This window comes from Triturus cristatus, chromosome 6 (genome assembly GCF_964204655.1).
Source record: "Triturus cristatus chromosome 6, aTriCri1.1, whole genome shotgun sequence".
Classification (NCBI taxonomy): Eukaryota; Metazoa; Chordata; class Amphibia; order Caudata; family Salamandridae; genus Triturus; species Triturus cristatus.
The window spans coordinates 292,312,072-292,336,235 of record NC_140589.1 but is presented as its reverse complement, the minus strand read 5'-3'; the positions used below and the strand labels follow the sequence as shown (position 1 = coordinate 292,336,235).

At 45.3% G+C, this 24,164-nt stretch overlaps 1 long non-coding RNA gene across 1 annotated transcript in view; it reads right to left on the bottom strand.

Moving 5' to 3' along the window:
* Window positions 1-10,647: 10,647 nt before the first annotated feature.
* Window positions 10,648-24,164, bottom strand: part of LOC146816776 (uncharacterized) — an 87,749-nt gene continuing 74,232 nt past the window's right edge. Inside the window, exons 2-3 of the long non-coding RNA XR_014962489.1 lie at window positions 16,660-16,755; window positions 10,648-10,712 (exon numbers count right to left, since the gene is read on the bottom strand). This is a non-coding gene — a long non-coding RNA (uncharacterized LOC146816776). The remainder of the gene's footprint in view (window positions 10,713-16,659; window positions 16,756-24,164) is intronic.

Below are 24,164 nucleotides of genomic sequence, written 5' to 3'. Positions count from 1 at the left end.
ACGTACACAGTGAGGGACTGACTGACACATTTCACTTAGGGGTGAGTCCCTATTGCCAGCTCCACCTCTGTGAGCCAGACATTGTGGTTGGGATAGTTGCTGATAGACCTGTGCTCTTACGTGTCTTCAGCAATGTGAGTATGGTGTCCAAATTCTTGCCATGTGGATCAATGTGATCCATCACTACAGGCTGTGTCCACCCAGTTGAGTGTGAGTGGGTATGCGAAGAGATGTTCTGTTGTCAAATGTGATGGGGGACACTACTTTAGGCCTGCCAACGACTTTGACATTTCATACACAGCCCTATTTCTAACATTGCGTGGGCCAAAGTTGTGAATTTGTGCGATTGTAGTTTCAGAGCAATGAGGCCACAGCTAGTGCACACATTCCCAGTCATCTCACTGCCTATGTTTGTCACGGTCAAACATGCGCATTGCTTTCATTTCCCAGGGTGTACCTTTTTGTGCAATCAATGTCCTTACATTCATCCATACTTTCATACTTGATCGATTATGGACATGACACATCTGTGTGAATTTGAATGATTTATTCACATTCGGTGGAGTGTCGGAGCTGGAGCAGTACATGGCCATTACATTGTAGCCCAGTGAGGGCCCAGACAGAGTCATTTAGGGATTGACAAGTACATCGGAAGAGGAAGAGTTCAGTCCGCAGTCTGATTGCTGTGTCATTGGTAAGCAAACAAAATATGGCAGTCCATGTCGAGGTCCAAGGTGAGTGTTTCGGGGGACAGTAGGAGGTGTTGTTACAGGGCATGATGGAGAGGGCAGAACCAAGCTGATACAGGGCATATGGCGGAGAAGATTGCCACTGGCTCCTTCTTAATACAAAGGTGGAATCACCCACATCTTCGTCCTCTATGTCATCTGTCTGACATGTGTGTGCTGATGTTTGGTCTGCAGCACTGTGTGCCACAGACACATCAGGGGACGGAGATGTGTGTGTAGAAGTACCAGTAGCATTCATCAGCGACTACCTTAGTGGCAGCAATGCGATGATGAGTATCTGCAGGGCATGGAAGATACCAACAACTTTTCGCTGGTGTGCATCCGTAGCAGCCATTCTTTCCTCATGCATCTGCTCCATGTTCTCCATTATCTTCAGCATCTATGCCAACTCTCGACTGACATTGCTGAGGCCATTCTGACTAGACATTTGTTCTCCTCTCAGAGTCATGACTCCAGCGATGTCGGACATGGATTGTTGGACACCATGGAGCAAACTGTGGGTGTCCGTTAGGGAGTGTAAGTGGTCCCTGATGTGACTTAGACACCCACGTATGTCATCTAGTTTGGCTGCCATGAGGTCGAACCCCACCCGCACCTGTTCAGCCACCTCCTTCTGGCATTTGATCACCTGGCCTTGGAATGCGATGTGTTCTTCAGTGAGGTGCTGGGAGCCAGTCGTGGTGGTGGGTGCTTCCTGCTGTGTGGTCTGTGCAGGGGGTGGGGTCTCCTCAATGCAGCTGGGCTGCCCTGCTCCTGGAGGTGGGTTGCGGTAGCTGTCCATGAGCTGTTATAGGGCGTCGGTGTCGAAGGTGTGGAGGTCCTCTTCATCATCACTGATGAGTTGTCTGGTCTGCTCTGCAGGAGGTGTTGATTGTCCTTCTGCAATGTGAAGGGGAGATGCATTTTAACATTGTGCTGACATGTATGTTGACGCATTGTTCAAGTTTACATTCAGACTGCATGACAATGTACATTGTGACTGTTTGGGAGGAGCTGACTATTTGATGCGGGACAGTGGACATTTGAACTACATCACGGATGTGAGGTTGTACACGTACATTATCATCTCACAGTTTCCTGCTATGCCAGATGTGATTGGCCAGTTTCTAAACACAAGCGGAACCAGTTGTGTACACTGTTCTGTAGTGAAAGTGTTGCACTTTGTACCACATTGTCGTCAATGTTGATGTGCTGTTATTGCTCTGTGTGTGTGCTGCATTGTGAGAGAGTCACCCCTGCAGCTGTGATTTTGCTGCCCCTTTTCCCTTTGAGGCGGTGTGCCTTTGACTTCTGTGCTTCTACAGCACTGAGATGTTGTAGACTTGGCTAATTTTGGCTCTTGTTCTGATTTTGGACTCTTGGGCATGGTTTATCCGCAGATGTGTTGTGTGTTGTTAACGTCAGGGGTTGTTTGTGCATGTGGATGTGTCAGAGTGTGACCTGCTCCTTTCCGGATGTGTTCCATGCTATTTGTCATGCAGTGTCACTTGCATTGACAGGGTGGCTCACAGACACGTAGCTTTGCTGGTTTCAACACGTGTGCATGGGTTGGTTGTGAGATTGGTGATGTGTGGGGAGGGACCCCTTAGTGCCCATAGTGGACGGGGGCCTACTTGCTGTTTGTATGTGTGTTGCAGTGTGCCAATGGGATCAGGGACATGATCCAGAGTCATTGTGGGTGTGCAGTTTGCTCTACTTAATTGTGCATGTGTGCCATTGTGCCCATCTTCCCCCGTCCTCCCAGTCCCTGTTCGGTACTCACCCTGGTGCTGTTGTGTCAGGTCATGTCGAGCAGTGTCCGGACCCCCAACTCCTGCCACCGTCTCCCCACTGATGACTGTGGACACCATTTCCTCCATCTCATCCAGCTCCTGGTGTTCCGCTGGACTACCACCTCCAGTCTGCATTGCTGCCTGATGGTTGTCAGCGAGTTTCTTCTTGGTTTTGCGCTTCACATCATTCCAGCTCCTCTTGACCTCTCCAATTGTCCTCCTCCTCGCTCCGACTGCATTCACCCTTGTCCAGGATGGACTGCCATATTGCATTTTTATTTGCCAATGACACGTTGAAGGTGACGTACAGTTGTTGGTGGTGTTCCATCACCTCCGTGATGATGATCCTGTTTTCCTGCGGACTGAACCTCGTCTTCCTCGTCTTCCTTGCTCTTCCGTGACCCCGAGGTCCCAGGCTGGTCCTCCTGGGGGTTTGTGGGGTTCTGGTCATCTTCTGTACTTGCTCCGGCTTCCTCCATGGTGCTACGCAGTTTACATTATTTTGTTTGGGTTTTTCAGTGCTTTTATAGTGCATTTTCCCGCATGACGCTTGGGAATTACAGGCCTATCGCTGGTTATTGCTGATTTTTTTATCGCGGTTGGCCACATCGCAACTTTTTTCACGTTTGTGTTTCACGTATTTTTGCCATCACGGTAATTTTATCACGGTCATTTGACGCGTTAGCGTGAGACTGTCGCATGATACCTCCGTGTTGAGAATACAACGTTAACGCGGCATTATTTTCCCACGTAGACTGCGATGTGCAAAGTTGCGTTAAGCTAATTTTGCGATAATTAGCACACGTTCTTGAGAATATCCCCCTATGTGATTACCTCTTTATCAGATCTCTTGGCTAGGGTATCTAGTCAGTTATCAATGTGTGCATCTGCCTGATTTCCTTTCATCACTTTTGATCCATGCCAGCACCCCCACTAGCCCTCCCCCTCCTCCCCTATCATTCCAAAATAATTCCTTGTCCCTCTTTGAAAAAGCCCATTAGTCGGGCAGAGAAACATGACTTTGCTCCGTTGAACAACCAAAAAAAGTGATATTTATCTACCAATTACAAATGTGAGTTTTTATATACAGGACGAATTTCTTTTGAAATAGTCTGTAATTATTTATTCAGTTTAGCTTTTATAAAATTCTTAACTTATATACTTTGGCATAAAACAGGAATAAATTAAATGCTACAATCTACAAACGTTCTTTGGATGTTCCTGTGTCTTTTTTTAGGCTATCATTTACATTATTTTTGTCATTCCTTGCACACTCATCTGGGGATGCCCATAATGTATTACTTTAATGAGACTGTTAGGTCCCAAGTAGAATCATCTTCCAATTTAACTAGTAGCTTGGGGGAGGGGGGGGGGGGGGGGAAGGTCCAGCTCCTGGCTTCTGACAAGAAAACAAACATGCTGTTAATGATTTGGCTCACAATTGCACACATCCAACAGAAATAATGTGCTAAAACCAAGAAAAAGAATTGCCTTAATTCTGGAAGTTTCTTGGAACTTGTATTAGTTGACTGCCAATCAGTTAAACACATGGGCTGATCCTAAAGTGTAAAGGTGCTTTTAAACCCTCAGCAAAATAGTCATCAAGGACCAGATTTACATAGCCCTTGCGCTGCCATCACGTCACGCAAGGCGGCGCAAGGCAATGTCGGGGCTTCAGTGAAATTTACTAAGTCATGCAATGCCACCTATGGCTCTGCATGGCTTAGTAAATCTAGAGTCACGAAAGGCAGCGCAAGTCGCTGCCTTGCATTACTCTACATCGGGAAGGCATTCCGTTGGTTTTCCATTTATACAACAAAGAATTTTTGGCACAATCCCACATTTACTAAAGCTAGTAAACCTGGGAATGTGTTAAAATGGCATACCTTCCCAACAGAGGTGTAAAGATGGAGAAATATCTTTATATCTACTCATTATTTCCTCTTTCCATGTGTGCTGCATTCTGCAGTACACATATAAAGAGGAAAATGCCTCTGAGAATCATGTTTGTGCAGGAAGGTGACCTTCCTGCACAAAAACAACCCTGCCTCTAACCCAGGCACTCTTGCACCATGACGGAAGTGTGCCTGCATTTGAGATAGGCTGCACTGTGTGCGCCAGTGTAGAGAGCAGGAATGCGCCATGTAGTAATAAATATGGCGCATTCCTGCTCTCCCCATTCGATGCAGCACATAGCAGAAAGTTGTCTTGCTGTGTTGTGCCAAATAATAGTAAATCTGGACCCTAGTCTTCCAGAAAACTCAAGAAAAGGCGGCAGCAACAACATCTAATGGGACTATTAATGGCAGATGCAGCTCATTCCAAAGTGACTTCCTACGTTGCAAGGTTCATCCAGGAAGTGCATCTTGGGGATCATTGTTTCTCCAGCACATAGGCACAATTGCCTCTCCAAAGTTCCCCTTTAACCCACTGAGCAAACATGATTCTCCGGTCCATTCTCAGTGAGTCCATCAACAGCCCACCAGCATTTTGTCTCTGTATGTAAATCAGTATAATCCTAAAGTGTCCGATCAGCCTGATCACTTAATGGAATTTGAGAGTTCCATCTTCTTTGTGCATCTATCTCCTCCATCCTAAAGTTCCAGCAACATTACTTTTCACCTTCATTTGAATTGACCCCTCATTTTTCGAGCCCTTGCTCCACAATTTGGGGCTTGGAGTAGTCAATTATCTTTGTATCTTCCATACCTCTCTTTTCGTGACACCTATGCATGTAAGAGCACTTATTTCTTTACAAATTAAGCACTGACTATAGTTAAATCATTTAGTGTTGCCACTTCCTCAACAATGAAAGGCCAAGTCAAGGAATAAATTGTCATCTCAAATTGCAATTAATGTTTGCATGCTTACTTTTTCCCCTAGGACCGCTTATTTTCACAATCTAAGAGCATTGGGATTTTCCTACACAGAGGCTCCAAAAGAGATTTCAGCACACTTTTGCTAAAAGTTGGGTAACAAGCAGTTTGTATTCCTAGCAGTTAAAAATCTGACTGCGAATTGTGGCTCATCATTTTGAAATATGTATTTAGCATCTTTCTTCACTTCATTATTCCATCCCGCCTCTTACATGTAGATTCTCAGATGTGTGGTTTGACTGTGAATCTACCTAGAAAGAACAGCATCAAAAAATAAAGTTATACAAATCCCACAAACATTAGCCATACACAGTAGAGCTAGACAAATCCTACAGGTTCACACCTCAGTGTTGCTGCTCACTTTAATAGAGAACATAGGTTCAAAATGGTTACACCCGTCTTACACGCTCAGGTCTCATGCTGGAGTAGTTATTGTGAGGAAAGGGCTTTTACAGGTTTTGCCCCACTTTTTGACCCAATTTTTGACTATTAGGTACTGGTGTAATGGCCCAGAGAGTGCACTGAGATCTGATAACGAGACCTCAATGCAAGTGTTTTCATCCTTGAAAGTGTATGTTTAATTGGCTTACACCCAATTGGCATAAATTATCTTACTTTATAAGTCCCTAGTATATAGTACCGTGGGATACCCAGGGCCTTAAGTTAAAGTTTCCCTCATGGCCTACAGCACCTATTGTGCCACCATGAGAGTAACAAAGTAAAACATGTCTCCCAGCCTGCCACTGCAGACCGGTAGAGTAGTTTTAGGCTGCAAATACGACTTTTCTATTTAAACTCCTGACAAAGTCCAGACCTTGTTTTTTACTCCATATAAGTCACCATTAATGTAGGCCTGTCGAGCTCTAACTCAGGTGACTGTATATTAAAAAGTAGGACATGTGCTTATATGTGTTCTAACAGTAAAAACTCAAAATTGTTGTTTTTACTGTGGAAACGCTAGTAGCCCCGTTTGCAAATACAAGGTTACATGCTGATCACTCACCTGTGTTAATTTCTTAATGGGACTACTAAAGTTGGTACTTCAGGTATCAAGAGAATCTTTGCTTTAAACCCGACTTGATGCCCAAGTCGAATTTAATGTAACTTTTAAGCAAGGGTAATTTTAGAAAGTTGTCACCCTGTTGCCCAAGTTTTCTAATGGCCATTCGTGGTTGCTGGCAACGTGACAGCCTTCTGCCCTCTTGGGGAGATGTGTGAACAAGTCCCAGAAAAGGACACAATAGAGGCCTTCCATTGGAAAAGGTGTTACCTCTCCCTGGCAGTAAGTCAAATAGGGTTTAAGCTCAAAAGGGAAGCCACCGTTGAAGGGCAAATGGTGGACACCCACAAGAGGTGCTGCTCTTTTGCTCTGGTAGACAGGTTCACATCGTGGACAATAGGGGGGAAACAGTTGCCATACTAGTTTTCCCATGGGTGTGAGGCCCTCAGGTAGACACACTACTAAGGGGGCTACCAAGCTCCACAAACCACAGGAAGGGTTCTGCCATCTTGGGAGTGGGTAGAATATTGCCCCTGGGATAACTACATGTCACACATTGCCAGACGTCATCAGGCAGGAGGGCACATTGTAGCCCAGTGGCTAGTAGTCACTGCATCCCAGAGGGCAAGTTGTGGGCATAAAAGTGGCAACCACGGCACTCAGACCTCAGATAACATCTGCACTGGAGAGAGGACCGAAGAAGGACTGCCCTGCTGTTCCCTGGAACTGGCACAGAGAGGCTGCACCTGCTGATCCTTTGGCTAGCAAAGAGAGGATAGTGCCTGTAGTTCTCTTTTAGTGGGGGGTGTCCTGCTCAAGGAAAGCAGTTCCCGAGCCTCAGCCAGAAGAGGTGAACTTCAAGAGTCTGTTGGCTGGCTTCCTATTACAGTTCCAGGGCCACAAATGCTGAAGAAACTGCCTTGGCAGCCACAAATGCTTGATCGCCTCTGACTTCCAAAGTGCAGCCTAGGAGACCGAGTCTTGACACTCAAAAGTTGCATGGGGAGTGTCCTCGGAGTGCAGTTTAGTCGCCCAAGATCGACACTGGCCTCAGTTAGTGGGAGACGCTGGTTTTGCTGTGACCGGTAATCAATAGAGCACTGCCACGTGGTTTTTGGCTGGACTTCACCTGGAACTTCAAGGGACATCAACCCCCTTGGCCAATGTCATCCCACCGTGTTTGTGTACTGAGGAGTGGCCCCAGGAAGACCCTTTTAAGTGGATCAGCATCCACAGCATCCTCAGCATCTTCAGCATCCAGTATGCCTTGCAACAGGATCCCGCCATTGATGTCTGTGGCGGTTCACCCGTAGAGCCGGTAACTGGACTGGAGACTGCTTTGTCTACAAGGTAACCATCCTGCAAAGACTTACTGGTCCCTGTGACTTGCTCCCCGCTGGAGTAGGTCGCCCAAAGTGGGCCGAAATAACCAAACACAACTTTACAAAGTTTTCCAGAGTCTCAAAGTAACCACGAACTGTGGTAGTTGCCAGTGCTTGTTTGAGATTAGAGTTAAAAAGATCTGATTTATGATTTAGTTAACAATTTGAATCTCTGAAATCCTTGAGTATATTTGGTTGATTTTGGGGTCTAACAATTCATACAAATAAGATCTATTTTTATAAATTGGTGTTGTATTTCCTTTGTGTCGTGTTTCTTTTTTATTTAATTGTTTGGACTTTTAAATGCTTTGCACTTGCTCCTTTGGTAAAGCCTGACTGCTCAAAGGCACAGCTACCCAGGAATTGATACACATTTTTACAAACAAACCAGACTGGACCCAAGATGGGTTTGTGAGTTAATTACACTGAGATCACACAACAACACCATATGATAAAGCACATTTTCTTGCAGTGATAATATCATAGAAATATGTATCAATGTAGATAGTAAAAAGCTTCCTTACAAGTCATGAAATAAAAACCATAGCAGTAAGTGTCCTCTGATAATAAGGAAACCAAATTAGCTAAATACCTAGGAAACTGAATGTGATTTACCTACTAAATATTAGGATTAAATATATTTTACAAATAAAATAATTTTGTTCAGAACATCAGCTTGCAATTTCTCAAAAAAAGATATTTCAACATTTTGATTCTTCATTAATAAACACAGTTTATTCGAACAGATGCTTGTCATGTTCATAAAACTAGTATTTTTGTTCTGAAACATCATTTTTTTATTTTTAGTAAATACACATTTGGAATTAACATCGGCTTGTTATTTTCACCAAGTACTGACATGCACAGATGTCAAACATGAAAAGATTCAGGGGCATATTCTCAAGGATCTATCGCCGAGTTATCGGCACTTTAGCGCAACCAAAGTCACAATAAATTCATCGCCCCATTCACAAGCTGGTGCTAAAAGCCCATATCACCAGTTTACCTGCGATAGAAGTCGCAAAAACATTGCCACAGATGACCTCGGCAACAAACGCTAAGGAGATACAGAGTAGGCGTTACCGAGCAAAAACCTGCGACAACACCACTTCGCAACATTCTCAACGACCAGCCAGATCTGCGATAACATCACAAAATAGGCAATAAGGCACGTTAGCAGCAGGTAACTAACACCTGCTCTGACCTAGTGTAAAGTCGGACGAGAACCGGCACCAGACAAGGGAGCACAGCCCAGAGCCACACATGAAGAACAACAGATGCCCAGGAGCAACTGAACATGCAGTCCAGGGCCGGCTTTAGGGCGGTGCGACCGGTGCCACCGCACCGGGTGCTGGTTTCCTGAGGGCGCCATGATTGAAAGTTTATTGAGCTTTTGAAGCATCTGCTACAGCGTTTCTTTCCGCTGGCAATTACCAGGCCTCACATAAATGTAAAAAAAACTTGTGTGATTAATTATCTTCCTGGAGAGAGATCAGCATTTTGTATAGTTGAGATTTTGACTTAGGTGAAGTTAGTGCAGAGGGTTAATATGCCTGCTGCAAAGAACTTGTATCAAGTAGATTACAGAGTGCATATGATGTAAACAGATCAGCAGATTACTGCTTTCAAAAGAGACATCCTTTTGTTACTTGCAATTTATAACATAAAGTCCTAATATAGAACAGTGAGCTATTAACCTTCATCCCAGAACTGCATACACACTGCAAAGTATGCATTATTAGAACATTGAGTAATGTTGCAAAAAGGTTTAATTTGGCTAGAAATCGATTCTTATTATTAAAGAAAACTCCCAACTATGCTGTTTCTTTTTCGACTCTGTGTTTGTGCTTCTCCACACCAAGCACTCTTAAACTATACTGCCTACCAGTATGTATGACATGTGCATCCTACACTTTTAGTCCTTTGGCTTATGTAACATTTCCTATACACTGATTTACACACGTATGATTGATTGTCTCTGTGTAATGTGTGTGTGAGATGCAAAGTGCTCAGACACCCTACACTGGTATGAGTGGCGCTATATAACGAATTCAATGCATCTGAGAGAGTGTGGTTATGGTGACTTGGTCACTGTTAAAGGGTGCTAGTGAGAGAATCCGTGGTGGAGGTGGTCATTGGGGGGGCGCCAGCAAACATTGTCGCACAGGGCGCCACCAGCACTAAAGCCGGCCCTGATGCAGCCCGTAGCCCCAATAGGGCAACAACACCCACCGCCAGCCCCCCAGAACTCACTACACCCCCTCCCCCGGGGCCCTGCCCGGCCTCCCCCTAGCCCCCCTTTGGACAAAGATATTGCACATCAACTCCACGAAATCAGGAGCCACACAATTCGCCTGTAGTCGCACAATCACAACACCTAACATACATGTGTGGTCAGAAAAAGGAGAATCATACATTCATCTTAGAATATCCAAATAATCAGTTTATTATAGAATAAACCCAAAACAACAATTCGGAAGAGTCATGTCAGGTCTTCTCAGGACATTCTGTAAGTCACAGCCTGCAAGACAAAAACCTAGATAAAAAGGTGTGTCATGCGCTCATCAAAGTACAGAGAGTGAGAGCGAAAGAGAGAGAGAGATAAAGAGAGAAAGAGAGGGAGAGAGAGAGAGAGAGAGGGAGAGAGGGAGAGAGAGAAAGAGAGGGAGAGAGAGAGAGAAAGAGAGTGAGAGAGAGAGAGGGAGAGAGAAAGAGAGTGGGAGAGAGAGAGAGAGAGTGAGAGAGAGTGAGAGAGGGAGAGACAGAGAAGGAGAGACAGGGAGAGAGGGAGAGAGAAAGAGAGTGAGAGAGCAAGAGAAAGAGGGAGGGAGAGAGTGCCGACACTGCGGACCCAGGCGTCACTGCTCACCTGCTGCCACCGGTGTGTCTCCAACCACGTGCCGGTACACACTGCAGTCCCCCAGGTCCCTCATCTGAAACAGTTTCCAGAGACATGAATGTCAGAGTCCATACAGTAGCACACGCCGTCATCGCTTGCCCACCCCTGCGCAAACAGGCTGATGCACCCCAGCCCCTCCCGTCACCCAGTGGAGATTGTCCGCCCCTGCGCAACCAGGCCTCACTCCTCACCTTCTGCCACTGGCGTGTCTCCAAGAGGGCCCACCATTTGCCAGTGGGAGCTCCAAGCCTGGGGCCCACGACCATGGCACCCTCCACATCATGCAGCCCCTCACCGCGGACCACCAGGTCACACACTTGATTCTGGGTCTTGATTTCGCTCTGGCAGAGAACATATCAGTGCACACGGGATCATCGCAGGCTGCACACCCGCTCTGCTCTTGAGGTGCCACTAACTCTGTGAACCGCAAGGCAACACACTACGGTCCAGCAGGGCTCACACTAATCCTACCAGTCCGGACCGCCAGAACGGCGCATCATCGCAGGCTGCACACCCGCTCAGCACTTAAGGTGCTCCTACCTCAGTGCACCGAAAGACACTGTCCCGTGGTGGTGTGCCTGTGCCTGCCGCAGTGTATCCGGTACCACCAAGTCTGTGCACCGCAAGCCATGGACCCTTTATGATTGAGTCTCATGGTGTGGACGCCATCATGTCACCCCCAGCACTGGGCAATGTGCTGTGGCTGGGCCCTAGGCCCTCATGCACCCAGTTACAGAGTGGAAATGGCATCCAGCACGTGTGCCAGGCCCTTTTTATTGGCAGGGTCACATGTCCTGTGATGGCTGTGCTGGATGGGTGTGGTGTGGGTGTAAACCAGCCATGAGGGAGTGGCTGTGGCATGCTGACAACTAGACCTGTGAGAAGCAGATCCCTACAGGGTAGACCTGGGACATGTAGCGTTGTCGCCCCCCCCCCCTGTGAGTGTAAGCGGAGTGGGCTGGCCTGGCGTATGCCAGTCCAGCATAAGGGTGTGAACAATGACCCCAGGGCTCTGGGTGTCATTCCGTTCTGGGCTGGACAAGGAAGTAAGTAATGCGTGAGTCTCCGTTCTAGTGTCAGCGCCTACCGGAATGCAATCGGCAACGTGTCACCCTGTGACCCAATTCCCACAACATGAGCAACATGGACGTAAGGGGGAATCATTGACCCTACATTCATCCATACCTCCACACTTGCAAGATCATATACATGACACATCAGTGTGAAAATTAATGTTTAATGCACATTCAGTGGAGTGTTATAGCTGGAGCAGTACAGGGCCATGCAAACCCCACCTTGCATTGTTGGCCCATGGAGTGCCAGCCAGAGTCGTTCAGGGAAAGACAAGTACATCAGAAGAGGAGTTCAGTCCGCAGTCTGATAGCTGTGTCATTGGTGACCAAACAGAATATGGCAGTCCATGTCGAGGTCCAAGGGGAGCGTCGCAGAGTGCATCGGGGGACAGTGGAAGGTGATGATGCAGAGGGCACAAACAGGCCATATGGTGGAGATGCATGCTACTGTGTTCTTCTGACCACGGAGGCAGATTCATCCACATCTTCGTCCTCTGCTGTTGCATGTCCCTCACATGTGGGTGGTTAGGTTCTGTCGCCAGCACTGTGTGGCAGTGACACCTCAGGGGCCGGAGGTGGAATGTCCACCGCTCTGTGTGGCACTGACACATCAAGGGCTGGAGATATCGATGGAGTGGTAGCAGCAGCATGCATCAGCGCCAGGCCTTGTGGCAGCAATGCCATGAGGATGGTATTTAGGGCATTGAGGGACCCAGCTACCTCTCGCTGGTGTGCAGCCATGGCAGCCGCTCTTTCCGCCCATGTCCGCTCCATGTTTTCCATGAGCCTCCGCACGAGTCCCAACTCCCGGACAAGCTTGCTGGAGCCACTCTGACTGGACACTCGTTCTTCTCTCAGAGTCAGGACTCTGCCAATGTCAGCCATGGTTCATTGGAGAGCATGGAGCGGACTGTGGGTGTCCATTAGGGACTATGAGTGGTCCCTGATGGGACTTAGACACCCACGTATGGCGTCTAGTTTGTCTGCCATGCAGTCGAACCCCACCTGCACCTGTTCATCCAGCTTCTCCTGGCACCCCAACACACGGCATTGGAAGGCCATGTGTTTGTCGTGGGGGTCCTGAGAGGCAGCCGTGGTGGTGGGTGCTGCCTGCTGTGTGTTCTGTGCAGGGGGTGGATTCTGCTCATAGCAGCTGGGCTGCCCAGCTCCTGGAGGTGGGGTGCGGAGGTTCTCCACAAACTGCTGGAGGGCATCGGAGTCGAAGGTGTGGTGGTCCTCTTCGTCATCGGAGAAGAGAGTTTCGGGCTGCTCTGCAGGAGGTGTTGGATTTCCCCCTGCAACGTGAAGGGGAGATGCAGTTTAACATTGTGGTGACATGTGTGTTGACGCATTGTACATGTTTACATTCAGACTTTATGACAGTGTACATTGTGAGTGTTTGGGGGGAGCTGCCTATTTGATGCTGGACAGTGGACATTTCGACAACATCACAGACGTGTGTTTGTACTTGTACATCATCATCTCACATTTCCCTGCTATGACAAATGTGATTGGCCAGTTTCTGCACACAAGCGGCACCAGTTGTGTCCTCTGTTCTGTTGTGGACATGTTGCGGTTTGTACCACATTGTTGTCAATGTTGCTGTGCTCTGCATGTTATGTGTGTGTGTTGCATTTTGGGAGAGTTGCCCCTGCAGCTCTGATTTGGATGCCCCTTATCCCTTTAATGCGGTGTGCCTTGGACTTCTGTTACAGTGCTGGGATGTTGCGGACTTGGGTACATTGGGCTCTTGGTGGGAGTTGGGACTCTGGGGCATGGTTTGTCCGCAGCTGTGCTATGCTTAATTGTGCATGTGTGCCATTGTGCCCATCTCCCCCGTCCCCCCAGTCCCTGGTCGTTACTCACCCTGTTGCTGTTGTGTCTGGTCATGTTGAGCAATGTCCGGTCCCCCAACTCCTGCCACCGTCTCCCCACTGATGACTGTAGACACCATTTCCTCCATCTCGTCCAGCTCCTCCTGTGGCGCTGGGCTCCCACCTCCAGTCTGCATTGCTGCCTTCCGGTTGTTTGCGTGTTTCTGCTTGGTTTTGCGCTTGACATAATTCCAGCGCCTCTTGACCTCTTCCATTGTCCTCTGACTGCATTCACCTTGTAGTTGATGGTGTTCTATCACCTCCGTTATCAGGATCCTGTTTCCTGCGGACTGAACCTTTTCTTCCTACTCTTCTTGTCCTTGCCCTTCCTTGACCCGAGGTCCCAGGCTGGTCATCCGGGGGGCTTGTGGGGTTCTGGTTGTCCTCTGCACTTGCTCCGGCTGACTCCATTGTGCTTCGCTGTTGTTTGGCTTTTGTATGTATTTTTTTTTCAACTTTTATAGTGCATTTTCCCACATGACGCGTGGGGATTGCAGGCCTGTGGCTGGTTTTCGCTGATTTTTGTATCGCGATTGTCATCATCGCCGCTTTTTTCGAATTCATGTTTCGCATTTTTAATGCGTTGCATTGACTTTAACGCGTTCATTTGATGCGTTATCGTGGGTCTATCGCATGGTGCCGCCTTGTTGGGAATACCACGTTAACACAGAGTTATTTTCCCACGATAGACTGCGATGTGAGGTGTTGCGTTAAGCTACTTTTGCGGTAGTTATCACATGTTCTTGAGAATATCCCCCTCATTTTTTACTGTTTGTTTATCATCCTTACCAAATGCCAAGCATGTCAACACCATTATGCCATATTATGAATATCCAAAGAAGGATGCCTGTGGAAGAAACTTTATAAAATCATCACCTAATTCTGTAATCCAAAATGTACCTTCTCCTGCGTCACTCTTTGCCAAGATCCCCACGTGCGCTGGCATGCCACTATATTTTCAAAGAAAATCTATGTACAGTTTTCTCTTTGGGCTACCCTCATGGTGAATTCCCACCTTAGCCTCCATCACCCAAGAAACATACAATGACCAGCAACCTCCTTCAAGCTAACAATTTCAAATACCTCATCAAGGCCCGTAGAACTGCCAACTGACCATCAGACCCATATCAAGCACAAGAATTCACAAACATATTCTTTACCACCTCTTTTGCCATCCTGGACAGGATCCCCATCAAAGAATAATTGATGATCAGCAAGTTCCCCAGTGATCATACGACCTCCCACATCAAACCTATCCTAAAGTAACAAAACTTGGCCTCTATAAACCACTCCTGCTTCAACCAATCTTTATAGCACCATTCCTGGGCAGACTCAAAAAAATATCGTACTATGCCCATATGTCTTCTTTCCTCAAAGATAATGGCCCTCTTACAGGCAGCTAAATAATATTCTACCCAGGAAAGGAAGGATATAAAATCTACCTTGATAACCATCGGAAAAAATCTCAAAAAAGTGTCAATGTGCTCCTACTACTAGATATTTCCTCCGCCTTCAAAATTGGATCAATTCAGCTTAATACAGAGATCGAAGAAAAGTGAAATTCAGGATGCCGTCTTGGACTGGATTTTAACCGCCAATGATAAAGATCCAGATGTCTTGTTCTGCCTTGCTGCTGTGCTCCATTGAATGCAGTGACTAATGTTCCAATGGGTTTCACCTGTGTTCCTCTGTTAGTTAATGCACACTTCGATCCTCTTTCGAACCTTAACAAACCCATCAATCTTACCTGGTACCTCTGTGCTGAAATTTCTAGATAATCCTAAGGGTTGAAAATCACTGAGACCTGGAGTCATGTTCCTTAGGCCAGTGCCTGAAAGCAGTTGAGCACTGGATGCTACGTAACCACCTTAATCTTAACTAATCAAAAACAGGGATTCTCATGTGTGGAGATAGACAAAGTATCATCCACCTGCACCTGGCACAGGAACCCAAACACCCTCCAATCACCTCGAAAGAAGTGAAAAACCTGAATTTGATCATTGACTCCAACCTGTCCTTAGCTTCACAGGTAAACCAAGTGATAAAATGTGCCTTCTACACCATACAAACTCTGTATGCACATATGGGACTCTCTCATAAGGTGTAGGCCACCGATCTTGGTCCTGTCACCCGTAAAATTTAACATCAGACAGATGCTTGGAGCATCACCCTACCAGCCCAACGTAGATTTCAGAATGTGGCCACCAGACAATTTCTACTTCAATGTATGAGTGACTAAGTGTCTCCAGTCTGCAAATTCTTCCCTGGCTTTGTGTGTTCAGATACATCTCATTCAAGGCTCTAAAAAGAACAGAGTGCAATCCCTGGCATCAGATCAATCTTCCTTCAACTCAAGATCGGGCATGGTCCTCTAGAAGGCACACCAAGCCAGAGTGGCCCAATTTCTGATATCACCTCCATCCAAAAGGTTTTGCATCATCCAAACCTCCTTTTCGGTCCAGCCTCCTGATCTGTGGCACTCACACACAGTAAAACAATTATAATCCATAGCCACTTTGAATTTATTACAAGTATTACAGTGCTTTAAATGTGCTGGTACTGTCCGGTACGGAGTACCAGCACTTTTCTGTTTTGAGAGGGAGAGTACCAGCACTTCTCAAGACAGACGTAATACTTTTAATTAGAGAGTATCTCCACTTCTCAGGAACAAGCAGGTAATCTGGTACGGAGTACCTGCAATTTTATTTCCCTATTTCAAGCATTAAAGTATATTACAAAAAGGCTCATTAGACATTGTCTCAGATGCACCAGGTATCAGCTGAAATACATTTAACTCTCTTAATTTAGGCGGTAATGAGAAGCTAGACATGCTTTTCTGAAATTGATGAAAGTGGAAGTGGCAAACACACCCAACCAACTAGAGAATCGCTTGGAGTGGGGACTTGTTGGCAGCTGGACTGTGCTGCTTAAGGAGTGTTCTACTTTGGTAAAGGCACGCGTTGCCCAGGAGTTTCTTTATAGGCATACACTGGGCTGAGCTGGGCACATTTGTAACATTTGTAGTCAGACGTACCTTCTGCAACGTCTAGAAGCTCTGTATCCACTGTGCCTGGAAGGCAGTGCAGCCAAAAGTTACAATCGAGTGCGGTGACGTCCAAGGGAACTTTGCCTGTATAAAGGTGATACGAAAGGATGCACACAACTATTTTTTTAGATGGCAAGAAAACCATGATTTCAAGTGAGCAAAGAGATACAAAACGTAAAGCCTCTCAAAACCTAATGTAACACTAATCTTTAGGATGGGCGATTTATGTTGTGAGTTAGATAGACAGAGGATTTAGATAAAGTAGTAACAGGACAGTGACAAACAGCGGAATCCTTCCACGCTGAAACCATTGTTTCCGTTCTAACATATTCCACCAAAGGCGTATTAAAGAATGGGATTTTCTCAGTGAACAGCATTTGACAGGAGATTTTGTAAATGATATTCGATGGTATTCAAATCCCCTAGATTGAAGCCATCTCGCACACAGCGAAAATCATTAAAGCATATGGCAGATTGACACTGATGCCATTACCTTCATAAAACAAAATAAGTGAGGTTATATGGTTGTCGGTATTTTTTACTGGTTTTATTATGGTGTTTAATGATTATGGTCTGTGGATATTGCTATCGTTGACATTTGTTCAGTTTGCAGGGTTCTGGACAGTGCTGCTCTGTAACAAATGCAAACACATCCACCCACTTTTATTCCATCAAGCATCCTGGCTTGTTATGTTAATTACATTTGTGAGGCGCTCGTTCACCAACTGGTTTCTTGGCGCTGGCAGATGCATGTCAAGTCTTTCCAGGGTTGGAGTGAGTATGCATGTTTAAAGAGCCAGATTTATCACACTTTCATGTACTGCAGCAAGACACCTTGCTGCGCTTTGTGAAAGGGAGAGGGTAGGAATGAAGCATATTTAACATTATATGGCGTATTCCTGTCCTATCCTTGCGCTGGCGCACAATGTGCTGCCTTGTGCCAACGCAGGCCTTGCACCAAGTTGCAAGCGTGCCTGTGTTACAGACAAACTTGTTTTTGTGCAGGAAGTGACACCTTACTGTACATAAACAATCCTCAGAGGCATTTTCCTCTTTTTAAGAGTGCTGCAGAATCCAGCACTCGTAGAAAGATGAGGAGAGTTAAATATATTTCTCCTCATTGCCTAGCATTTAGATGCATTCCCAGGTTTACCTGTCTTGGTACATCTGGAAATGCAACAAAGTCCATGGGTGGATGTGTGGGATCACCCAGGCTCCACCACGGAACACCTTTCCAGGGAAGAGTAATACAAGGCAACGACTTGCGCTGCCCTTACATTACTCTGGATTTACCAAGCTACGCCGGGCCACGCATGGTGGCCTTGCGTTGCTTGGTAATCCTGATTTAGGGATTGCTCTGCCTTTGCAACGCCCTGCATGATGCAAAGGCAACGCAATCCCTTGATAAATCTGGCCCCAAGTTTTTAAATCGCATTTACAGAACACAACTGCGTTTCACCTCGTACACTTGCAGGGAGAAAGGTCCAGCATTTGGGGCAAATCGAAGAATTGCTCCCCTGCTTTTTGATCTGATGCATTTGGAAACTGCAAGAACAATTGCTGCTGCAGAATGCGACCGACAATTAGGATGATCTAGCCACTCGTCTTGAAATGAAGGAGGGGCCGAATCCATGAATGTCATGCAGAGGGCCTCAAAGTGAGTCCTATATTGTTTAAAAGGAAGCCTGTGACCATATTTTATTGTTTTCTCATAAATATTTATAGTTATACATGGTCAGAGAAGAGCAGAGCAATAACACATGATGTCGTGATACTTTTAGTATTTTTCCTGTGCGTATCTATGGCATTCTTTTCATTCAAATATACATGAAAAGAATGTCATCGATATACACAAGAAAAATAATGAGTATCATAATGTAATGTGTTGTTGCTTGTTGCTGTGCTTTCATATGTCCACGTAAGCGTTTGTGAGTCAATCAATAAATCATGTTCACTATATATTAACATTTTTATTGTAATTTGTATTTATATATCTCTTATTACCACTGATGAGGCGTTGAAGCGCTTTGTGGAAAGTAGCACGTTACTCCGGAACCCAAGATTAGAGTTCATAATTAGTAGATTAGCAAAAAGGTTTTTTTTCTGTTCGGAATAGTTGTGTTAGGTTGGTGCACTTGATTTCTTGTGTGTTTAGTAGAGTTTAGAGTGGGGATACAATGATGAGAATCAATTTGAAAGGGGAAGTACTTTTAGGGGCTCATTAGGATGGCAGGCGGACCTGAGTCCGCCCGCCATCCCCGCGGTGTTGGGACCGGCCACCAGACATGCGTCTGTCCCACACCGCGAATTAGGATGCAACCGCCACCATGGTGGTCGCATTCTGCAATTTAACATTGCGGCGGGATGTTAAAATCGCATTCCAGGCATTTCACTGCACCACATTGCGGGTACCACGTGGTGCCTGCCACGTGGTGCAGTGAAATGTAGGGGGTACCATAGGTACCCCCCAAGTGCACCCCACCTCCCCCAGACACAAGGGGACCCGCAACAGCCCCCAAACACAATCCCCGCCAGCCTTTCCATGGCGGCGTTGCCGCCATGGAAAGGCCTTCCAAACTCAACATCCTAATATAACTCAACATCCTAATATGATGTACGGTGCTTGCTAGAGCCCCTGCTCCGCCCGGCAGGCAATCATGACAATTGCCACTGGCGGCAAAGTGGCGGACAGACTTTCCGTCCGCTGCGATACCCACCGCCATCATAATATGGCGGGGGGTAAATCGCATGACAATGGCGTAATGATCGCCACCCCCGGCCCAGCGGTGGCGATTGTTACACCATCGTAATGAGCCCCTAAGTTATTTTTGTAAGTAGTGGCCGTGTGTAATTGTTAGTTGGGTGATATGTCTAAAAGAGGAGGGGGAAGCTTGAGAGGGATGTTTGAAAATTCATAGCAGTCACAAAGGTTTGGGATGAGTCAGAGAGGAGAAGGATGGGACAAAAGCTGAAGAGAGTTTATCTAATTTTTAATTTTTTGTTTATAACAAAAAACTGAAATTAACTTATACATACATATATACAAATGACACTTGGTAAAGTTTCAGTGGTTGGAGTAGACCCTTCTGTATAAATATCCTTATGTACATAGAAGCAGCAATATTTAAATGGTCTGATGTGCACATTTATGTTGCGGTGAAGTATGCACATTTTGTATTCAAATAACTGTAATGAACTTATGCATACATATATACACAATATTTCGTAATGTTTTTGTAGGAGTTATAAACCCCTCGATATATATGCACCTGTATGTACATAGAAGTAGCAATTATAACATGGTATAGACTTGTATCTTGTGGATCCATTTTTTTACTTATATAAATGTAGCTGCTTATAACAGGAAGCCTAGTCCGATATGCAATGACACATGTACAATGGCAAATCCAACCCCATGCAGTCAGAAGCATAGTTTGTTATGTTTGAGTATACTGTTGTGGTACACTGTTGTGTTTTGAGTATAATCATCATGTGGGAAAGAGCCATCTCTTGACTAATATACTGAGGGTGAGATGTTGTCAGTGTCTCTTATGTTTGTGGGTAGCAAATTCCATAGTTTGGCTGATTGAACCAAGAAAGATGTTTCACTCATGGTTTCTTGTGTGTGGAACTTTGAGCCTAGGTTCCTTTGTTGTATGTATTTGGTGATTTTCTTCCTGATAAACAGGGGTCCTTTGCCATGTATTGATTTGTGTGTGATATAAAGCAGCTCTTCTGGCAACAGGTAACCCGTGTAGGGCCCCCAAGGGAGGGTAGGCGTGTGCTTGTGGCTTTCTGAGTAGAAAACGTCTAGCAACAGCATTGTGAATTCTCTGTAATCCTCTCATAGTTGACAAAGGTGAGCCATGATACAGGCCATTAGTGTAATCCAGTTTTGATAGGACAAGAGAGATGGTAGCTTTAACCTGGAAGGGGAATCCTAGGTGTGGGAAAATGAGTCACAGCGTTTTAATTGTGAGAAAGCTTGGTTTGGAAACCCTATACACTTGTGCATTCATTAACAGCTTGGCATCCATTTTAATTCAGAGATTTCTTACCTCCTTAAATATTTTTCATGGAGGTCCTAGATCGCCAGGTGCGGAGAGGGTCATATTTTCCAGCTGCCACAGTTGAGAATTTCAGTTTTTGAGGCATTCAGTTTAAGGTGGCTCCATCTCAACCTTTGGTCAATGGCACAGAGGCAACTGAATATTTTGAATGTTCAAATATCCTTTAGCCTTTCCAATCCAGGTGAAGTGAAAACGATTAATCAGATCTGGTCATGATTTCATGTAGATTTTGAAAAGCATGGGTGAGATGATTGAGGCTTGAGGACTCCTGCTTTAATGCTGAATGCTTTAGAAGAGAAAGGAGGAGTAGCTATAATATTTGTTCTATTGTGTTTTTATGATCTGATCCAAGTGAGAGCTGTGCCCTCGATTCCAGCTTCCTCAGGTCTTTCAGTTATTGTGTTATGAACCACTGTGTGAAGGCTGCTGAAAGGTCCGTGAGAAGAAGGACAGCAACCCCCTTATGGTCTAGAGTGTTTTAAAGGTCATTCCAGATAAAAATGTGGGCCTATTCAGAAGTTCTTCCTGAATGGAACCCAGTTTGGAAGTCGGAAAGTAGTGAATTATCTTCAATGATTAGTGACATCGGGGTAAAAACTGTTCTTTCTATAAGTTTGCCCAGGATTGGTCAGTTTGGGTATGTAGTTGTCAGGGTCTTCATTTTCCTGGTTAGGTTCTTTTAATTATGGGTGCATGTATGCCTTTTTTATGTCAGTTGGAAAACTCCTGTCATTAAGGAATTGTTGATGAGTGTTCTGACTGGGAAGGCTCCTGAAGTTGACAGTAGACTATTTGTGAAGATTTGAGGTAGTCAGGGGAGCAGGCAGATGGCTTGCTTGCTTTGACAAGATCCAGAAAATCAGTCGATAATCAGTCTTTGAAGGAGCGTAGAGGCTGTGCATGCCTTTCACTGGAGCATTTTGTCAGAAACAGGTTGGGCTGTTGTTCTGTTGTTGTTGTTTCAGTAGGAATCCAACATGTTTGCTTCAGTTGTGTAATGATTTGCCAGTGTGTCACAAAAGTCTTGAGAAATGGGATTGGTATCTTCTCTGTACTTTGGTTTACCGAATTCTGTGAGTATTTTATAAAATTCTTTAATGGCACATCTTGTGTTGTGAATTTGACTTTAATAGCATAGTTTTTGGTCCCATTTTGACTGCTGACTTGTAAATTCTGTTATGTCTGTGTAGGCATATCTTGTTTTTTGATCTTTTTTAATTCTGCATTCATCCAAGCGGTGTTTTCTTTTGCTATGCGTAGATGTGTTTAGAGCAATTTAGAGATTAAAAGCTTTCTTGAGCCACCCAAAGAGAGTCTGTATAGAACTGATTGTGACCAGGTCTGTGTTGGAGGTAGCAGGTTTTCTAGTTCTTCCAAATTCGGCTTGTTCGAAGGTCGATATGTATTTGAGGATAAGATGATTTTAATTGGTGTGAGTTGTGGTGTCTTGCATTGGAAGGCAACAAGGTAGCACGTAAACAGAGTAATCCTTTGGAACTTGACTAGGTTTGAGTTGGCGAAGATGATATCTAACAGCGATGTATGTAGGAATGGTTATGAGCTGATGTAGGCTGTGTGTGTCTTGGCCAATGAGGTTGATTCTGGGGTGTGGCACATTAGGTTAGTCAAACCATATGTTGAATTCACCAAGGATGCATAGCTTTGAGTGTATTGTAAGTAGGTTAGAGATTGTGTCTATCAATGTGGTCTGTAGAGATGGAGAAAGTAACATGAAACGTTTGGGGTAGTGTTGCATCTGACCAGGAGGGCCTCATAACCTTGTAAAGAAGCATCCTCAGTATTGGCGAGATTTGTAGTTTCTTTAAATTTGGCTATGAAGAGTGATATGGAGCTGCTTTTTGTGTATGTTGAAGGTGGAAGGTGTGTGGGTGAGGGGTGGAAGTCGAGTATGAGGGTCATGTTGCATAGCTATTAGATCAGCAATGGGTGATAGACATGTGAGTGAGGGTCCTGTGTTTGTGCATTGAGAAACTGGTGTATTTGTTGCATGGAGAGTGTGATGTAACGATTGGTTTAAATGTGTGTTATTTATAGTGGTATTTAGAGAAGAGTGGGTGCATATGGGTATGTTGGGATGGTGGGGAGTTTTAGAGTTTTATTTTTGATAAGTTTTGTATGTGTGTTTGATTTTGTTTTGTGGGGTAGTATTGACTGGTATTTTGGTAGTGACTTGAGGTGTAGCACTTGAGGTGTAGCGTTTGAGTGTGAAGGACTGGTGAGTTGTGTATGTTGATGGAGAAGGGTGTGGGATTGTGTGAGTAGAGTCTCTCTGTAATGTGACAGAGGAAAAATGTTTATTTTGAGAGATGGTTGTAGGCAGAGTAAGGGGATGATGTGTCCATATTTGTGGAGCAGAGTGTTGAAAGAGGGTTTTCATAGGTTGTGTGTGAGAAGAGGAGGATGGTTGTGCAGACAAGTGGTATGATAGATGATTGAAGAAAGTGTTCAGAGGGGTGATAAGAGCAATGCTAGGACTGGGTAGAGTGTACTGAAGGGTTTTATTTGGAAAGGGTTTAAGTATGTGAGATTAAATGTGTGAGTTTTGTGTTTTATTGGTATGTAAGTAAAATGTATATATGGCTGTACAGAGTAGCCTATGTCAAAGCAAGAGTTTGTAATGTTAGAAGGGAATGTAGGGGTGTGTTATACAACTAGGTAGAGTTTGGTAAGTGAGGGGAGAGTCGATAGACATTGTTTTTTGGCAGAATTTGGTGTGTGTTGTTTGAGCTAGTGTGCATGGCTATGCTTATGGCTGTTTCCTGGAGTGTGGTTCTAGATCATGAAATGAGCATCGTCTCTTGCCCTCTGAAATAACCGGCTCGAACAGGCAGCTCCTTTGTCCTCTCCACCTCTTGCCAGGACGCCAACGCTGATACGCCCTGCGGAGGGGACTTGTAAAGGCTGCTAGGGAGGTCACCTGACCCTTTCTCAGCACCTTAGGCTCAGCTACAGGCTCAGTAAAGTGGTTGTCCAGCAACAGGCAAAAGAGTGCAGCTGGAGGAGGGGTGTGGTCAGCTTTCTAGTCCACAATCTGTGTCTCGTAGAGTAGGTAGGAAGAGGGAAAATGGAGGAGTGAAGATAAAAACTGGGTGTTGAAACAGTACATTTTATTTATTTATTTGAAGAGTTTTATAGAACACTGGCTAGACGCAGAGGTTCAGAGCGCTTTACATGAGGATTAACGTTAGAAAAAAGCAGTGTTACTTCATTTACATCAGTTACTAGAGCATAGCATTACTTAGACAAAAAAAACAGTGTTACATAGTTCCATTAGTTAATAGAGCATAGCTTAACATAGAAACAAGTCCTATGGAGCATAGAAGGAAGTGGGGGAATAGTAAGGCGATGGAATGTTGATCGGGTCAGGCAGACCTGCCAGGGAGATAGTACTTCAGGGGAACC